A 19240-nucleotide genomic window follows, 5' to 3' on the forward strand; every position below is an offset into this window, starting at 1 on the left:
CCAACGTCATAGCACATCACCACCACCATGTTACATGTTCATTCTTAGGAGCTACTTTCCAATTAAAGAGTACCAATGCTATGATTCTACTATTAGAGGTATTTACAGGTTCTATAAAGCTTCCCAAGTCTTGGTGTGGAGCAGTAGGAGAAGCACTGGATTGTTATCCACAAAATTGATGATTCAAACCTACCATTCACTCCTCAGAAACCCTTTGCAGAGTGGCTATGATATGGAACAGACTCCATGGCACTTAGCAACAACAATAGACCTTCCCTAATGTGGCACAGTAGGATAAGCATTGGACTGCCAACCAAAAGGTTAGCAGTTCAAAACCACTAGCTGATCCTTGGAAACTACACAGGTTTGCTATAAATCTAAACCAACTCAACAGCACAAAACAATAACATAGAGCTTCCCTAACTTTTATGGAAGGAAAAAAAACAAAACAAAAAAATAATAGGAAAAACCAAAGTAGATGTCAGAAAAGATTTTGCAACTTGCTCTTGAACTGAGAGAAGCAAAACTTAATGAAGAAATGATGATGTAAAAGACCTGAACAGGAAATTTCTAAAGACAAACCCCAGACCCAGAAGATCACCTATTGTAGTAAGAGAACCAAAAGGGATGCACAGGCCCAGGACTTTTTTAATCGTAGAAGGAAAAAACTCTTGACTTGCAATATTGAAGGACTGTATGGGAAAAAATACTGATTAATGAAAGGAAGTATCAAAACTTTATAAAAGGAATACACAGTCATTCTACCAAAAAAAAAAGGAAAAAATTGTCAAAGCTTAACAATTTCAAGAGGTTGCATATGATCAAGAACTGATTGTATAGAAGAAAGAAGGTAAAGCAGTACTGAAGGCAATATCAAAACACAAGGATCCAAGGACTGATAAAATACCAATTAAAATGTTTCAACAAACTGAGGCAGCATTGGAAGCACTCAGTAGTCTGTGCCAACCAGTAGGAAGAGAGTCATATCTGTGCCATCACAAAGAAAAGTGGCTCAACAGAATTTGGAAATTATTGAACAATATCATTATATCACATGCAAGTAAATTTTTAATGAAGATGAAGCAAAAACAATTGCAGCAGATCTTCAACATGGAGCAGCCATAAATTCAAGTCAATTTCAGAAGAGGATTTTGGATGAGGGATATCATTGCTGATGTCAGATGAAACTTGACTGAATGCAATGAATACCAGAAAGGTGATTGAATCTTATTGACTACTCAAAAGCATTTTATTGTATGGATTATAGCATAGTATGAATAACATTGCAAAGAATGGGAATTCCAGAACACTTAATTGTTCTCATATGGAACCTATACATAGACCAGTAGGCAGTCTTTGGGACAAAACAAGGGAATAGTGAATGGTACAATTAAGAAAAATTTATAGTATCCTTTCACAATACTTATTCAGTCAGTATGCTAAGCAAAAGTGTAAGAAACCTAACTTATGAATATGGCATCAAGATTGGAGGAAGGCTTATTAACAGACCTTTGGTATGCACCTTGCTTACTGAAAGTGAGGCTTTTCAGAGGTATAGCAGTTGAGAGGTGCTTATTCCCATGTTGATGAAACATAATAAAGGCATAGTTGGATGAGTGACTATAAACAGCCAATCAGTTGAAAGGATCTTTCCTTGGGGATGTGGCCTTTTTTCAATATAATAGACATGCTGAAAAGTCTCTTTCTGTCATTCTCTTCCAATGGAGATGTGAGACTCCATTTCCTTGCATTTGAATTGCAAGGTCTTAGGTTCAAGCTCACCATCCTCCCCTTGGAAGCCCTCTACAGGGTGGCTGTGAGTTGTAACCAACTCGAAGGCATTTAATAACAATTCTCTCTCTCTCTAACTCTCTCTCTCTCTCTCTTTCTCTATCTATCTATCTATCTATCTATCTATCTATCTATCTATCTATATCTGTGTATCTATGAAGTCCTGGTGTGGTGCTGTGGGTTAATGCACCAGACTGCAAAGCTGTTTGAACTGCAAGGTCGGCAGTTCAAGCTCACCAGATACTCCTCAGAAACCCTATACAGGGTCACTATGGGTCGGAACTGACTCAAAAGCTCTTAACAACAACAACATCTATATCTATATCTTTTTCATTGGTTTTGCTTCTTGAGAAAACGTGGCCTAAGACATGTGATACAGAGAAAGTAGGGTTCTAAAGGAACAAAATCACAAGGATGAGGTTTCTAAATTGGTAATCATGTATGACTAGCTTTAAAGACACTGGTATATGGTGGAGACATGACTGACCTCCACTGCATAGGAATCAACCTTGGGCTGATTGTGATTTTGGTCCTTTGTTCCCCTTGTGGAGTCAGAGGAAGTCCAACATGGTCCTCACTTGATTTAAACAGCTGGCTTTAGGAGTGGAAATCATTGCAATGCCTCTAACTCATGAAAATAATGAGGTTTTTGTAAAAGAAAAATGAGAGAGCAGGGATAAACTCTGCCAGCTGCAGGGAGAGCAGCTTCTGGAGACTCCTGGAGTTGATGTCAGGCTGGTTAACCTAGATGGCTGTTAGGTTACCAGGACCTACTGGAATCCATCCTGCCAATGTCCCAGGGTCATAGGCATATGAATGGGGTCAGTCAAAGGGAGGAGAAAATATTAAACTTGAGAGTTATTTTTTAAAAGTTTATGCATTTGCAAGTCCCCCCCCCATCCAAAAAAAAAAAAAAAAAGCTAAAGAGGATAGAGAGAAACACTGTAAACTGATGATATATGGAGGGGATAATAATCAGTGTAATGAAACAAGCTATATGAATGGTTGAATGTGAAGCTGATGATGTGCCCTGTAAACTTTCACTCAATCCAAAATAAAAACATTTAATAATAATAAAAAAAAAAAGTTTATGCATTTGACTTCCTTTTGGATATTGGTTTCTCCTGTCTATTATTATAAAATATATACACATATGTGATAGAAATAAATATAGGAAATGTTTATGATTGAATTTGCTAGGAACCTTCAGAGTTGGTACATTTGAATTTGAAAAGATTTTCAGACCAATCCAGACCTTCTGTGAGAACAGGAATTGAAATAAAGCAGACAGTTTGTTGTTTTGAGATTCAAGCAATCTGTTTTCTTTGGAGGCATCAAGGTAAGGAAAGTTGGCTCATCAGAGAAAACTCCCTTCTAGGACTGAATTTTAAAGGGAATAGGTGAGCTGTCTAGTATGATTGCTGGTGACCAGTTTGCAAATGTGAATGGATTTGGGGAAAATGCAGCAATGAACATATGCTGAGTTTGGATATGATCTATTGGCACCCATTGCCCTTGAGACAGAAGAGCTGAGGTCTGAAGTTTATGAAGTTGTGTGAATTCCTGAGCCCACAGGCACTGACCTAACCTCTGGTGACTAGAGGTAATAGTGAAGGGGCTCACTGATCTAAAGTGCTGAAAGGTATGTGTGAACTCCCAAACTTATAGCTGGTACCCACATGATCTATCTTGGATTGCTAGGGCTAAGCTGATTAGAACACAGCCAGATGAAGATAAAGATGTTTGATACTATGGGAAAGTGTCATCTGCTACAATTTGATGTATTGGACTTTTACTTATGGATTGTTGTTGTTGTTAGGTGCCATCGTGACCCTATACATAACAGAATGAAATACTTCCCGGTCCTGGGTCAACCTCACAATGATTGCTATATTTTATTTAACCCATTGCTGCTGCCACTATGCCAATCCATCTCCTTGGGGGTCTTCCTCTTTTTCTCTGATCCTTCACTTTACCAAACATGATGTCCTTCTCTAGTGACTGGTCCCTACTGACAATATGTTCAAAGTATTAGTTATGTTTACATAATGGGGCACTCAGGCTGTACTTCTTCCAGTATAGATCTATTTGTTCTTTAGGCAGTCCTTGGTATTTTAGTGTTCTCCTCCAATATCGTAATGCAAATGTATCTACTCTTCTACAATCTTCCTTATTCACTGTCCAACCTTTGCATGCATATGAAGTTATTGAAAATACCATGGCTTGGATCAGGTGCACCTTAGTCCCCACATTGACTTTGCTCTTCAGCATTTAAAGATGTCTTGTGCAGCAGATTTGCCCAATGCAGTAAGTCACTTGATTTCTTGACGGCTACTTCCATGAGTGTTGATGTCTGATCCAAGAAAAATAGTCTTTGACAACTTCAATATTTTCTCCATTTACATGAATGTTATTTATTGGTCCTGTGGTGAGGATTTTTGTTTCTTTTCATTAGATATAAGCCATACTGCAGACTGTGGTCTTTGATTTTCATCAGTAAGTATTTTAAGTCCTGTTCGCATTCAGCAAACAAGGTTCTATCATCTGCAGGTTGCTAATGAGTCTTTCTCCAATCCTGATGCCATGTTTTTCTTCATATAATCCAGCTTCTCTAACTATTTGTTCAGCATACATATTGAATAAGTATGGTAAAAAAATATCATACCATATAAAATTCCAGTCAGAATGGAAGATTTGAATGGAAGATCCTCAGTGTACTGGGTGATAGTGGTTGTTGTTAAGTGCTGTCGAGTCAACTCCTGGGATGTTGTTAAGTGTTGTCAAGTCAACTTCTGGGATGATAGGGATGGGCAATGTAGACATTGGCCATCAAAAATGGGGTGCTTACAAGCCTTCTTGGGTGTGCTTAGTTTCAGAATGAAGGGAATACAGTAGAATATCCACTGAATCGGTTTTTTTTTTTTTTTTTTAATTTTTCCAGTGGGGCTTGAGTAGGGGGTTGGGATGATGCTGATAGCATGATTTAGTTTTACATAACATTGGCAAGATTGCTTGTGATTGTAAAAAGTATAATTGTAGAAGATGGGTAACTAAAAGGGGGGAGTAGTTATATTTCATTTCAGGAACAGATGATCCCAGGACCATCAAGAAGGTATAGCATTAGTGGAGCATGGAATCTGTGCCTGAAAAAGGCAGCAACAGAGATGGTGTCAAAGGCAGGGGCATGGAAAGGCATGGCAGCTATGGTCTCTAGGCCCATGGATTGAGTAAGACTGTGTGCCTAGAGACAGGAGGCTAACTTTCAGAATGTGTCCTTTGTACATTTAAAAGAATATAAACTTTTTGCTTTGCTTTGTTTTATATGTGTGCATCAAATATTTTTGCTTTGCTTATTTGTGACATATCAGATGTAAGTGGGGTCAGTGTATTTTTGGTTCTTTGTGTTTTAGTTACATCATGTTAGGAGTAAGTATAGCTATTTACTTCTCTTTATTTACATAATATGCATATAATTTATAGGTGTCAAGTTGACAAGGTGCGCTGTAATAGGGTTTTGCATCAACTTGACTAGGCCCAGATTTCCTGTAGTTTTGCAGTTGAGATGAAACTGTTAATGAAACCTATTATTGCCATCGTGATGAAACCTAATATAGGCATAGTTAATTCTATGATGACTGGCTATGAGCAGCCAATCAATTGAAAGGATGTTTCCTTGAGATTGTTGCCTATTCCCAATGTAATGGACAACCTGAAAAGACTCTCTTTCTCTGTTCCTCTGGGGACCTGAGACTCTATAATTGTAAGTCGTTTCCTTGACAATAAGCCTCTCTTTACATATGTACAGATAAATGTTTCACTAGCTTTGCTTCTCTTTGTGTTCATTGCAAAGAGAGGTGACCCAACTGAATGCAGAAATCATCAGACAATATCTTTGATTTCCCATGCAAGTAAAGTTTTACTAAAGATAATACAGAAATGACTACAACCATACGCTGACAGAGAAATTCCATATTCAAACCAGATTCAGAAAAGGCTGTGGAATGAGGGGTATCATTGCTGATGTCCAATGGATCTTGGCTAAAAGCAGAGAAAACCAGACAGATGCTTGTCTGTGCTTTATTGTCTACACAAAGGTTTAAGATTATATGGATCATGACAAACTATGCACAATGTTGCAAAATATGAGTATTCTGGAAAACTTAATTGTGCTCATGAGGAATCTGTACATGGACCAAGAGGCAGCTGTTCGAACAGAACATGGGAACACTGAATGATTTAAAGTTAAAAAAAGGTGTGTGACTGGGTTGTATTCTTTCACCATATTTGTTCAACCTGTATGCTGAGCAAATAATCCAAGAAGCTGGTTTATATGAAAAAAAAAAAAAAATGTGCCATCAGGTTTGAGGGAAGACTCATTAACAACCTGTGATTTACAGATGATACAACTTTGCTTGTTGAAAGTGAAGAGGACTTAAAATATTTACTGATGAAGACCAAAGACCACAACCTTCAGTATGGATTGCATCTCAATGTAAAGAAAACAAAAATCCTTACCTCTGGACCAATAAACAACATTCTTAGCAGTGGAGAAAAGATCAAAGTTGTCAAGGACTTCATTCTTCTTGGATCAACTATCAACACTCATGGAAGCAGCAGTTAAGAAATCAAATGGCGTACTGCATTAGACAAATCTGTTGCACAAGACCTTTTTAAAGTGTTGAAGAGCAAAGATGTCAGCCTGAGGACTAAGGTGTGCCTGACCCAAGCCATGGTATTTTCAACAACCTCATATGCATGTGAAAGCTGGACAGTGAATAAGGAAGACTGTAGAAGAATTGATGTTTTTGAGTTGTGGTGTTTGAGGAAAATATTGAAAGTGACATGTCATGGGCTGCCAAAAGAACCAACAGATCTGTGTTGGAAGAAGTGCAGTCAGAGCGCTCCTTGGAGGCCAGGATGGCCAAACTTCATCTCTCATACTTCAGACATATTGTCAGGAGGGCCTAGTTGCTGGAGAAGGATATCATGTTTAGTAAGGTGGAGGATCAGAGATAAAGAGGAAGTTCCCCATTGAGATTGATTAGCAAAGTGGCAGCATCAATAGGGTCAAGTGTGGCAACAATTGTGAGGTTGGCCCAGGATCAGGCAGTGTGTCGTTCTGTTGTGCATAGAGTTGCTATGAGTTGGTACCAACTTGATGGCACCTTACAACAACAACAACAATCCTAGGATAAACTTTATAGTATATAAAGAGTAAAAACATTGTTACTCAGAATTTATAACTGCGACAGTGCAATCATTTTAGGAAAGACAACTAAAATGGAATCACCATATTTAGCTACTCAATTGCTAAAGAATTGCAAGGCTTTTTTTTTTTTTTTTTTAAGTTTTTTATTGTGAATTCAGTGATAGTTTACATGTGAGAACATCAGTTTAACACTTATCATTTCATTGCAATGATAGCAATCTCCTCTGTGAATCATCATTCAACAATATTTGCTTCTATTTCCTCTGGTTTTTTGTTTTGTTTCTTGGGAGGAGGATATATCACAAATGCACTCAAGAATATATAACCATTTAAACAACCAAAGAGTACATTCTGCAAGCCTGCCTCCTGGCCGCCAGCACACAGCCTTTCTCTGTCCATCAGTCTAAGTCCTCAGCTACTCTTTCTTTCCATGTCCTCATCTCTGCCTCCATCTCTGGTGTCCTGCTTCTCTAGATAGGGTCCCATGTTCTGCTCATGCTCTTCTCCCTTGATTATCCTAGGGTCCTCTGTTCCTGGACTGTAAGATTAACACTCCCCACTTTTTGTTAGAAAACTTCTATCTTAACAGTTGTGACCATTGCAATTAGCCATGGAAACAATTATTAACTATTGAATCATAAGAATCTTATCCATATCTCCTTTAACCAGACCCTTCTAGACAAGATGAAAACTATTCAGTAGGGATTTCACATTCCTACAAGAATTGCAAGACTTTTAATAATTTTATGTGTCAATTAGTTGTGTGGAGTCCTAGTATGGCACCGTCGGATAGGCACTGGACTGTTAGCCTCAAGGATGGAATTCGATCTTACCATCCACTCCTCTGAAATCCTATGCAGGGTTGCTATGTGTCAGAACTAACTCAATGGCACGTAACAACAGCAACAATGATACCATAAGACTTGGTGATTAGCTCTACAGAGAGCCCAGGCTAGGAAAGAACTTTGAGTCTTATGGGTTCTACTCTGTCTTTTTGTCTAATTGCTAGGAGTTGGAAATGGTTTAACAGCATACTCTAACAACAGCCACAGCAATGATACCTAGGGAATTCTACAATGACAGTAGTCCAATTCTGAAAGTAAGAATATACTTATAAAGTATAAGTGTTTTAGAATTACTTAGTACTTTTTCTGAGACTGCAATGTTTACAGCAGGCTGAAGATGAGCTATGCACTTCATTCTCTTTCCTTGTTTTCCTCTCCAGGACTTCTGGTGTGGCACTAGACTGTGAACCACAAAGTCAGCAGTTCAAACCCACCAGCTGCTCTGCCTTGGAAATCCTATACAGGGTGGCTGTGAGTCAGAACGGACTCGACAGCACTGACTAACAACATCCCTCTTAACATGAGTTGATTGCATGCCTCAGGTAGTTTTCAGTCTCGATTCTGGTCCGGATTGTGTCCAGAATTCTTCAGGCATGAACTTTCCTACAGGGAGAGGAAATTACTTTTGTGAACAGAGGAAAATCGTATTAATGATTAACTCTGCTATTTAGAAGTGTTGGTGGTAGTTATGTGCCATGCAGCTGGTTCTGATTCATAGTGACCCTGTATAGGGTTTCCGAGGCTATAAATCTTTACAGGAGCAAAAAACCTCATCTTTCTCCTGCAGAACTGCTGGTAGTTTCAAACTGCTGACCTTGAAACAGCAGCCCGACTTGCAACCATTATTCTACCAGAGCTCCTTGCTATTTAGAAGAGCTTCCCAGAATTGATTCTTGGTTATAAGACTATTGAAATTCAACTTACTAGGGAAAGAATTTCATCAATTGATTTTAGTTGCTTTAGATAATCCTCAGGGACAAGTAAAGTAAACGAAACCATCACCAAAAGGTGAATACACTTAAAAGCATTGCACAACTGTTTTTCTGCTACCCCTTGCCCTGGACAGAGTGATGAGTTATAACCTAAGTGGACTATCAAAAAGCAGAGCTGTAGGAGGGCTTGTTACCTTACCCAGAATGGCTAAACTCATAAGCTGCCCTGTCACAATTGCTACTTTGGGTCTTGATGTAGAAAGGCTTAGGAGTTCTAAGTTCTATTCTTTCCTTTGTCATCAAGGTGTTCAATATTTTATTGCTTGACAACTACGTGCAGAGCACTGCTCTCTCTTCCCTGTGGAATCACACGATGCCCTCATAGCCTTATGTGCAAAAAGATAGATGATTTCCTCTCACTGCATAGAGCACATGGGGCTCTGTTGAAGAAAAGTATAATCTAGTCAACCTGATTCTGAACATGTCTGTTTTCTCCCTGTTCAGGCCACAGATATTCATAAAGGGAGGCAGAGCAGAAAGAGGGTCGCTAAAGCCACATTCATGGCACCATTCTCATAGCTCTCACTAAGTCAAAGCACATTATTCGTTCACTTCTTACTCTTTCTTTCTTCTGTCTCTCTGCTCACTATACACCATTTATTAACCTTTAAAAAATACAAACTGGAGGTTCTCAATCTGTAGCATAGCTTGAAACACGATTGTGGAAAACTTGATTTTTCCCAGCTCTTTTGATTGAAACAAACAAGGAAGCAAGCAAACAAATCCAAAAGCACACAGAATTATTGACTCAAATTACTCACTCAGACTCATGGTAAACCTGTATGAAACAGAGTAAAACTGTGCTCCATAGGGTTTCTGATGGGTTTTTCAGAACCATATTGTTGTTATTGTTAAATATCATCGAGTCGTTTCCTACTCATAGTGACCCTGTATAGGGTTTCCAAGGAGCAGCTGGTGAGCTTGAACTGTCAACCTTGCAGTTCAAAGCGACCTTGCAGTCCAGCACATCAACCCACAGCACTACACCAGGACTGCAGAACTAGATTATCAGGCCTTTATTCCAGCTGTCTCTTGGTGGACTCGAACCACCACCAGTCCAGCACATTAACCTTTTGTTCTATTCAGGGACTCCATGTTATTTTAAGGCTCTAGAAATAGAGAAAGCAATCTGTCAGTACCTCAAGCCCTTTCAGGACCAGCAACTTCATCATTGTTTTATCACTTATAAACACATTGGCTGTCTCATGAGTCACTATTCTTCTCACTGTAATACTGGCATTCTCTTTCCTCATATAGGTACTGCTGATTTGTCACATGATTTATCATCTTCAACCACTCCAACTCACCAGATGGCATTCCACTTTAGCTCCCCCACATAACTGTCCCATTCTTCTGGGGTTTCTGACAGAAGCCTAGCCAGGCTAATTTTGCTTTGCTCAGTCACCTTCTGGATCATGAATTAATATGGATTGTCTGCATTAGGCTTGGTTTCTACCTCTGGCTCAATGAGAGAATATGGGTGAAAAATAACTTGGAACAAAAAGAATGACCCCTCGGTGAGGAGAGGACTGGGCAGTGCTTCCTTCTGCTATAACAGGATAGCTATGAACTGGAACCAACTTGATGGGAACTAACAACAACAACAACACTGTTAGAAAACTTTGGCAAATTATTTGTTTTAGGAAAAAATGGCCAAGATTTTTGTTTTTAACAGAGTCAAGCTAAGGGTTGGGAACCTTTTTCTGTCAAGGATCGTTTGGATATTTATAACATCATTCACACACAGGCCATATAAAACTATCACCTTAAAAATTAGCTTGCTAATATTTGGGTAAACACTTAATTAACTCACCCATTGTGTAATGGCTGGAGTCCTACTATGGCGCTATAGAAGAAGCACTTGGCTGCTAACCACAAGGTTGGAAGTTCATAACCCACCACCTGCTTCTCAGAAATCTGATACAGTGCCATTCACTATGAGTCAGAATTGACTCTACTGCAGTTAGCAACAAATGTGATGTCTGAAACTGCAGTTGCTTTGGTAGATGCAGTCCAATTGATTTTGTGGGTTTCATACGGCTTGCGAGCAGGACATTTCCTATCCCTGGTTTAGGTAGAGGCATCCTGGTGAGGCACTGTGGGCTAAGGTGCTGGACTACAAAGTCACTTTGAACCACAAGCTCAATGTTTCAAGTTCACCAGCTGCTCCTTGGAAACCCTATACAGAGTCGCTATGGGTCGGAACTGACTGGACAGTACTTAACAACTCCCTCCTTTACTAATATTTTTGTATTTTTTTTTTATAACTTGTCTGCCAGCACTTAAATATGGCCATTTCTCAAAGTTCTTCACTTATTTCTTTTTTTCTTCACCTCTTTAGTCTTTAATTCTGAAATGACACAGACAATTACTTAATTGCTACCTCTTTAGAGATTACTCTGAAACATTAACTTTAAACTTTGCATATTTTCTAAGTTCCAGTGGAAAATGCAGACACTCTAGCTGATACTTTTATCAGGGAATTTTCCAACAGGGAACATTTATTGAAATATGATTACTTTCTTATTTCAACCTGGTTAAATCTTTTCAGCTTTTGAGTTTCTGTTTACAATGAAGTGTTTTGTAAGTAACATCGTGTTAAATTCTCATTTGTGTTTTACTCATCACATAGATTCCAATAGGTATCTATTGTGTTCAAATTGTCCTTTCAGTTCCTACATAAAATAAATCATTTATTTTCACTTCTCATTTATATGATAACCTTTTAAATAGGATATGGCAAAAAAACATATTTAGCTCTTGTTAGTACTAAGGAAACAGCAAGTGCTTTAAAAGGTTAACTCCTCTCTAAGCCTCAGTCTCACAATAGAAGTTTATATCTCTGGTACAATTTGCTCAGAGTTTTCTGATTAGCACGTGGTTCTATTCCAGACACTGTTTGATATTGGCATTCAGAAATGATTAAGAAACCCTGGTGGTACATCAAATTTTACATTAGACTGCTAACCACAGGGTTGGTGGTTCAAAGCCAATAGCCACTCTGCAGGCAATGGATGAGACTGGCTGCCTACATAAAGACTTAATCATATAAAACATATTTTAGATTACAGCACATGTATGCCTGTAAGGTAAGCATTGTACTGCAAGGTTGGTTTGAACTTCAAGGTTGGAGTTCAAACTCACCAGCCATTCCTTGAAACCCCTATATAGGGTCACTATGAGTCAGAATCAACTCGACACTATTTAAGAAAAGCATATTGGTATCAATGGGATCTAGGGCTTTGACCTGGAAGAAAGAAGAAATATAAAAGATAAAAGGACAAACAAAATCTGTAGTCTCTTTTCCTTTTAATTTAGACAGGGTTAGGAGCAGAAGTTTGTCTGTCTGTTCCAGGAAGAAATAGTACTGAATCAATACTTCAAATATTAGGAAAAGAAGTTTATGTAAAAGAAAAAGGAGGGAAATTGGACTATCTATCAGCCATATTACACAGCATGTTCTGGCCTTTGTACATATGAAAATGCCTATTCAAAATTGGAACAAATGAGCTCCATTTTGGGACCTCTAATGCATCCTAGAATATATTTGATAGACTTTTTTTCAACTTCAGTAAACAGCTTAGTGTTCTATAACTATAATGTTCTCTCATTGTTGCTTTGAAGAGTAAAGCTTACAGACACAGTGGAGGAGAATTCATTTGGGGAAAACTGTTTTCCGTAATTTAATGTAATGTTTTCTGTAGCTGTGATTTCAAAACTAACTCATTTGTTTTGCTAGACTGTTTTCTTCCAGTCCTGTAAGTAACTGTATTTGACTTTTTTATTCCCAGTGGGAGGAAAGAGAAAGACTTTAAGAAAATAATGAAGACTTTTGTTAGTGATTGGTAACTAGACAGAAGTACCAAAAGAAGTAAATAGTTAAATAAGTCAGACATGCAGGTATATAGGAAGGATGCCAACTGTCAGCCATATATAATCAAATTTGATTTCAGTTTTCTTAATTCTAACATTACAATTGAAATACTTCATATTCTATGTTACCCAGCTACAGATTGCATTCAAAGCTATTTTCCATGTCATAATCATTTTGATAGCCTCAGTTTTGGCATAAATTTTTCAATCCATAATTGTTTTCTTATCTGTAGATATAATTTAAGTGAAAATGATAGCATATAAAAAAAGACATAAAAATTGTTGTTTTACAAGACTTTGAAGGAGCAAGTGATTAATTGAATGTCAATCTGATCACAAAGTAAATGTTAAGTATTCTGGCTTTAAAAACATATATATTGGAAGTTGAAATAAATTACAATTAAAAATGCTTTTAATTAAAAAAATTTTAAGCTAAAGATGACTACTAAATTCTCACTTTCTTCCATTTATCTCAAACACTATCTAGGGGAGGAACCCATGTTTTTATTTCAAATATTGTGTTGTTTGTATTGGAAATGGTATACAAGGGCAGCTGTTACTCTTAAAATTATAATCAGGAATATGCTAAAGCACTTTAGGTATAAAATAGAAAAAAATATTTCAAAATTTTGTGAATTCTTATTTACATCCTAGGTCATTTTGAGATCGTCATTTTTCACTAACAGTTAAATGATGCAGGGCTTTGGTAATTGGCTGATTCACAGTACATTTGGGGTTATCCATTTCATTATAAAAGCACCCAACTTTGCTTCAGTAAAAAAAAAAAGCGAAAAAACACAATGCGGTGTGAATAGCATTAGTTTTAAATGTTTATCTTGTTATTATTGGCAATGAAATGATCGGCAATTCACCTTTATTCTCCCAGCCTCAATTTTCCTATTTCCTATAGTTGTTAATAGAGTCCTATAAGATGAAACACTGGACCACAAGGTCAGTTTGAACCAGAAAGTCTGCAGTTCAAACTCAGCAACCACTCCTTAGAAACCCTATACAGGGTCACTATGAGTCGGAAGCAACTCAACAGCAGGCACTTAACAACAATATCATTTTTATGGTTGGTAATATCCATATCAGGAATTGTCAGTGGTGCCACCATGTCAGGAATGGTCAAAGAATGCTTGGAATAGTTAGTGCCGCTCACAGTGTAACGATGATGTCCATGGTGTCAAGAGTAGTCAGTGATTTTCACCCTATTGGGAATGGTCAATGAGGCCTGCAATATCACGAACAGTCAATAATGTACGTGGTGTTAGAAATGGCCAGAGAGGTCCACCATATCACTAGTGTTTGATGATGCCCACAGTGCCAGGAACAGTGAGGAATGAGCAACAATTCATTATGAGTTGCCATATGGAAGTTGTTTTATGACAAAGAATTCTAGGTGTTAAATAAATTCTCCCAAATTTGTTCTACATGCAGGATGCACAAACACATTTTAGAGTCCTAGAAGCCCTAAAATTCCTTTGACCTGAGTCCTGCTTCAGAGAAAGTTAAAGCCAGTGTCAACAGCCATCAGGATGTCATCAGAAGAAAAAAAATAAATCATGTTTACAAACATGACAGCAGAATCATTAGACTCTCATATCACTAGATACTAAATTTCCTATCATTAGACATATATTCAAATAATGAATATATTAATACAAATTATAAAGGAGAATGCTATTGAAAATCGTCACTGCTGTTTCAATGTTAAAATTAATCAAATAATAAAAAAAGATGCATTATATGTTTTACTGGTTTGCAAGTTGTCTAGCAGATCTGAATCTTTTCACGTATTATTTTCTTAGGATTATGTAAATATAAAATGTATTTCTTCCATTGACTTATTTCAAATTCAATTATTCATAAAGGTAAAATAACACAACCTTTAAAAACAGACAGATATGTTAATTTTTTTGTTGCTAACTGCTGTTGAGTTGGTTCTGATTCATAACCACCCTGTATACTGTTTCTGAGTAGCAGCTGGTGGGTTTGAACTGCTGACCTTGTGGTTCACAGTCCAGTGCTGTTCCTACGGCCTACACCAGAAGTCCTTGTTAGAACATAATGTTTTACAGAAGATGTAATCACACTATGTTATGTCTTTAAACATAATTTACCTTCAGAATGCATTTGAATTATCAAGTTAAAAGTATAATTGTTAAAATTTTATAAATGTTGTTGTTAAATGTCATGGAGTTGGTTCCTACTCATAGTGACCCTGTTTCTGAGGCTTTAAGTCTGGGAGCAGAAAGCCTCTTCTTTCTCCCTCAGAGCAGATGGTGGGCTTGAACCAGAGAACTTATGGTTTGCAATCCAGTGCTTACCATATGGAATATACATTAATAGGTTAATTTTATAAATGTCTAATTATCATAGGTATAGTGGCAGGAAAAAACAACACATTATGATTTTCATTAATTCCCACTAACAATGATTTTTTTTCTAAGCTGGTGTTTACCCATAAAATAACTTGGAAATCATTCTTGATATATTTTTATTTGGCTCTTTTAGGCTATTAAACAATATAACCTTGTATTTAAGATTGCTTCATTAAATATACATGCTCTTAGCAATCTGATTCCTAATATATGTCACTAAAGTTGTGCAATAACAGCAGTTCTATTCCTTCTAATGGGTTTGTAACAGTAATACCACCAAGGAGAAAGCTGGGGCAAATTGTAGAATGCTAAATATAGCATATAGCCGATTCTGTGAAGTGATAGCCCAATAATTTATATGTGATAAAGCTTCTAGCAGTCTAGAATGTGACACCAGATTATGCAAGGAAGTGCAATATTGAAATGTATCTTCATTTGAGCTATATATGTATATATAAAAGAGGCTGTAACTGGTAATGCAAGCTCTTAGGTCAATGGAATGTCGTTGGATGCAGCTAACATTTTGGCCTCACTTTCATGTAGTTTTAGATCTTGGTGATGAACTTTTCTCTGCAAACACATCATTCCTGAAGAATTGTATGAGCAGGTATCTGAATACCATATTACTTCTTTGTGGTTTTAATATGAATATATATTTTTTTCTTCTGGCAAGTCAACATCATTTGAATTGGCAGAAAATAAATATCTCCATTCTCTTGAATATATTTGCTCTGAATTTGATGAAATCTATGTTGACAAGGATAATTATGTGCTACATACTGTTTTTGGAACTAAAATGTGTAGGTCATAAAAAACAACTACAGGTTTCAGCAGTTTGTTGATGTTTTTGGTCTTTATTTCCTCTGTCTTTGTTCTTGAAACACTGAACTTTTCCAAAGTGTCTTGAGCTGCCAGCAGATACCTGGCATGTCTAGATTGATTTTGACAAGGTGTATGTATTGTCACCTGCAATATTATATGTATATTGTGGATTCCTGGTGTATATATTGTGGATTCCTGATCTGCTAACCACAAGGTTGGTGGTTCAAATCCACCAGCTGCTACTTGGAATCCCTATACAAGGTAGCTATGAATTGGAACTGGCATGGCACTTAACAACAACAACAACAATATATATTGTTAAGTAGTCATAAAACCTGAATAATCAAAAAAATGAAAGTAAACATATTTCCCAATCATTCCAATTCCTTAAATGTAGTGCAGTCATTTCCAGCGGCCAAAGGAGGTCATTTTGTATCACATACACACTCCTTTGCTTTCTTTCTAAACGGGATAAATTTTCTTCAAAAAATCATAGGTTAGAAATGTCTTTTTTTAAAAAACGGTATACTTTTCTGAAATATGTCTTTTAAACCATTTCTCGGCATTTATCCCCACACTATAGAAAATCTGATTCATTCAGCATTTCATTGATAGCCTTCTAACTTTTAATTACACAATGCTGTTTGAAAGGTAACAAGATTTTAATCCTATTTATTTCACTTATGTGTGATTTAAACAACAACAAAGAAAAGAAACAAAACAAGTAACTCTTCAAGATTTTAAATTTCAGTATACAAAAAAGAGCGTTAGAGAATTGATTTTCAATTTGTTCGTATTATCACACTACATAGCGAAGTTTCTGAGAATACTAATGCATACAATCCAAAATATCAGATACAAAGAAAGGGTTGGGAAACTCATTTCTTTGCTTGCTTACCTGTTCCTCCCAAATGTCCTTGAAATGCAAATGGACAATTGTGTATAACTGGACTAGAAGGCTTCCAAGGAACTTATCAACTGTCCAATTTCAGTTCTTAACATTTTATAAATAGATCATTGCTGATTGTTAAAGTGCAAAACTGATCACAAGTCATGTTTTGATATGAGGTTTTTATAACTATATCCAGAAACTGTAAAATTAGTTTATAACCCCACAAAAGATTGAAATGACCCAACAAATCTGGAATATCATATTTTTTTCACAAATAATGGGCATGTTATACATTTTTGCATACAATGCAACCCTTCCAAGTGTTATTCTCATAAGCACATTATACCAATTTGTTTACATGCTGATGACTTTTTTTTTTTTTTTTTTTTCTGTCCAACAGATTTAATATTAAGTCTTCATGTTGGTATATGTTGACTTGGAGGTTTGGTTTACATCAGCAGATCATCACAAGCCTACCTGAGTTTCTAAAGGCCTCTCTCCCAGCAGAATTCCTTCCCTGTTCTGCAAACCACTTTCTCCAATGCAGAAAGAAATTGTTTTTTCCACTGCAGAAACAGCCTTTGCCATAGTGGCCATCCCTAGCCTAGGAGATACCTGTATCTGTACATCCTGACCCTGACAAGCCAGTCAGATTAACAAGGTTGATGCACTGCTATTGTATGAATTCTGCCCCTCTGGCTGGCCAGCTACTGCACTTGAGCCGATTGAATCTTCCATCCACATAGGCTCTGAGAAGAAGGGGTAAGAGCTTTAGGTGCAGAGGCATTGCATGCCCCTTGCTATGAGAAGACTGATCTGTCTAACTGACCACACAGGGACATGTAGGGCTGAGCCACTATGTTTCCACACCAGAACCACTCCGCTACTTGGCTTCCCATGGGGTCAGCACCCCAAAGTGGGGACTGCTTACCTGGGCACAGTACAATGGTACAAACCTTGTGTCAAAGCTTCCACCCATCTCCAATGCAGAGTTCCTAGGTGCAAGTCGACTATAAGAAACTCCAGTACTCTCAGACCTGGTCCAAAAATAGTCACAAAGCAAGAACACAATTGCTTATTTTATGATTACTGGGTGTCTTAGACTGGGTTCTCTAAGGAAGCAAAAGCAGTGAAACTTATGTTTATATAAAACTCAAAACCAAACCTACTGTTACTGAATCAATTCTGACTCTTAGCAATCCTATTTAGGGTTTCCAAGACTGCAAATCTTTACAGGAACATACAACCTCATAGTTCTTCTTCAAGCACCTGGTAGATTTGAACTGTCAACCTCTGGCAAGCAGCTCAACACCTAACCCATAGTGCCACTATGATGTTGTTTGCTGTCAACTCATAGTGACCTTATAGACAACAGAATGAAACACTGCCTGCCCCTGTGTCATCTTCACAACTGTTATTATATTTGAGTCCATTGTTGCAACCACGGTATGAATCTATCTTATTGGGGTCTTTCTCTTTGTCACTGATCCTCTACTTTACCAAGCATGGTGCATGTCCTTTTCAGTAGACTAATCCCTCCTGATAAGATCTTCAAAGTATTTTATATGAAACCTTGCCATCTTTGCTTCCAAGGAGCATTCTGATTGCACTTCTCCCAAGGAGGATTTGTTTGTTGTTTTGGCAATCCATGACTCAATATTCTTCACTAAAACCACAATTCAAATGCATTGATTCTTCTCTAGTCTTTCTTATTCATTGTGCAGCTATTCCATGCATATGAAGTGATTGAAAATACCAAGGCTTGGGTAAGAGACACCATGGAACTCAAAGTGACAACTTTTATTTTTAACACTTTAAAGAAATCTTTGAAGCAGATTTGTTCTCTTTATAGAGAGGTTTGTCTTAAGGACATGACTCACACAAGTGTACAAGTTAGAAAGTTCTAAGTGTATTGGTCCATGTCAAAGTGGAAGTTTCTTCGGACTCAGGTAGTGGCAGGAACTGATGAAACCAAGATGAGTAAATCAGACAGCAAGGTGCTCACAACTCCCAGATCAACAGGCAATACAGCAGAGTGCTGGCTCAATTCCAAAAAAATCCCAAGGTAAAATGAAGAGGCAGATGCAGGATGCAGACCTATAAAAAAGCAAGCAAGCTTCCCCAGAGTCATATATTGAAAGCTGGCCAAACCCTGAGGAGGCGCCCTTTCAATTGATCAGGTGCTTATAGTAGAACACATCATGGAGGTGATTATATTTTATCAGACCTAACCGTGCGGGATGACAGCATTGTAACTGCCAAATTAAGGCTACTAGCTCTGCCATGTTGACACAGAACCTTCATTATCAAATCAGGAAACCTTCAAACTCAACCAAGGATTTCCTGATGATTGCTTAAACTTTTATTACATAAATATGATCTGAAGTACCATTTTTGGACTATTACCAGAGGGTGAATGAGCCAGAGAATCA

The sequence above is a fragment of the Chrysochloris asiatica genome, unplaced genomic scaffold (assembly GCF_000296735.1).
Source record: "Chrysochloris asiatica unplaced genomic scaffold, ChrAsi1.0 scaffold00029, whole genome shotgun sequence".
NCBI classification, from domain to species: Eukaryota; Metazoa; Chordata; class Mammalia; order Afrosoricida; family Chrysochloridae; genus Chrysochloris; species Chrysochloris asiatica.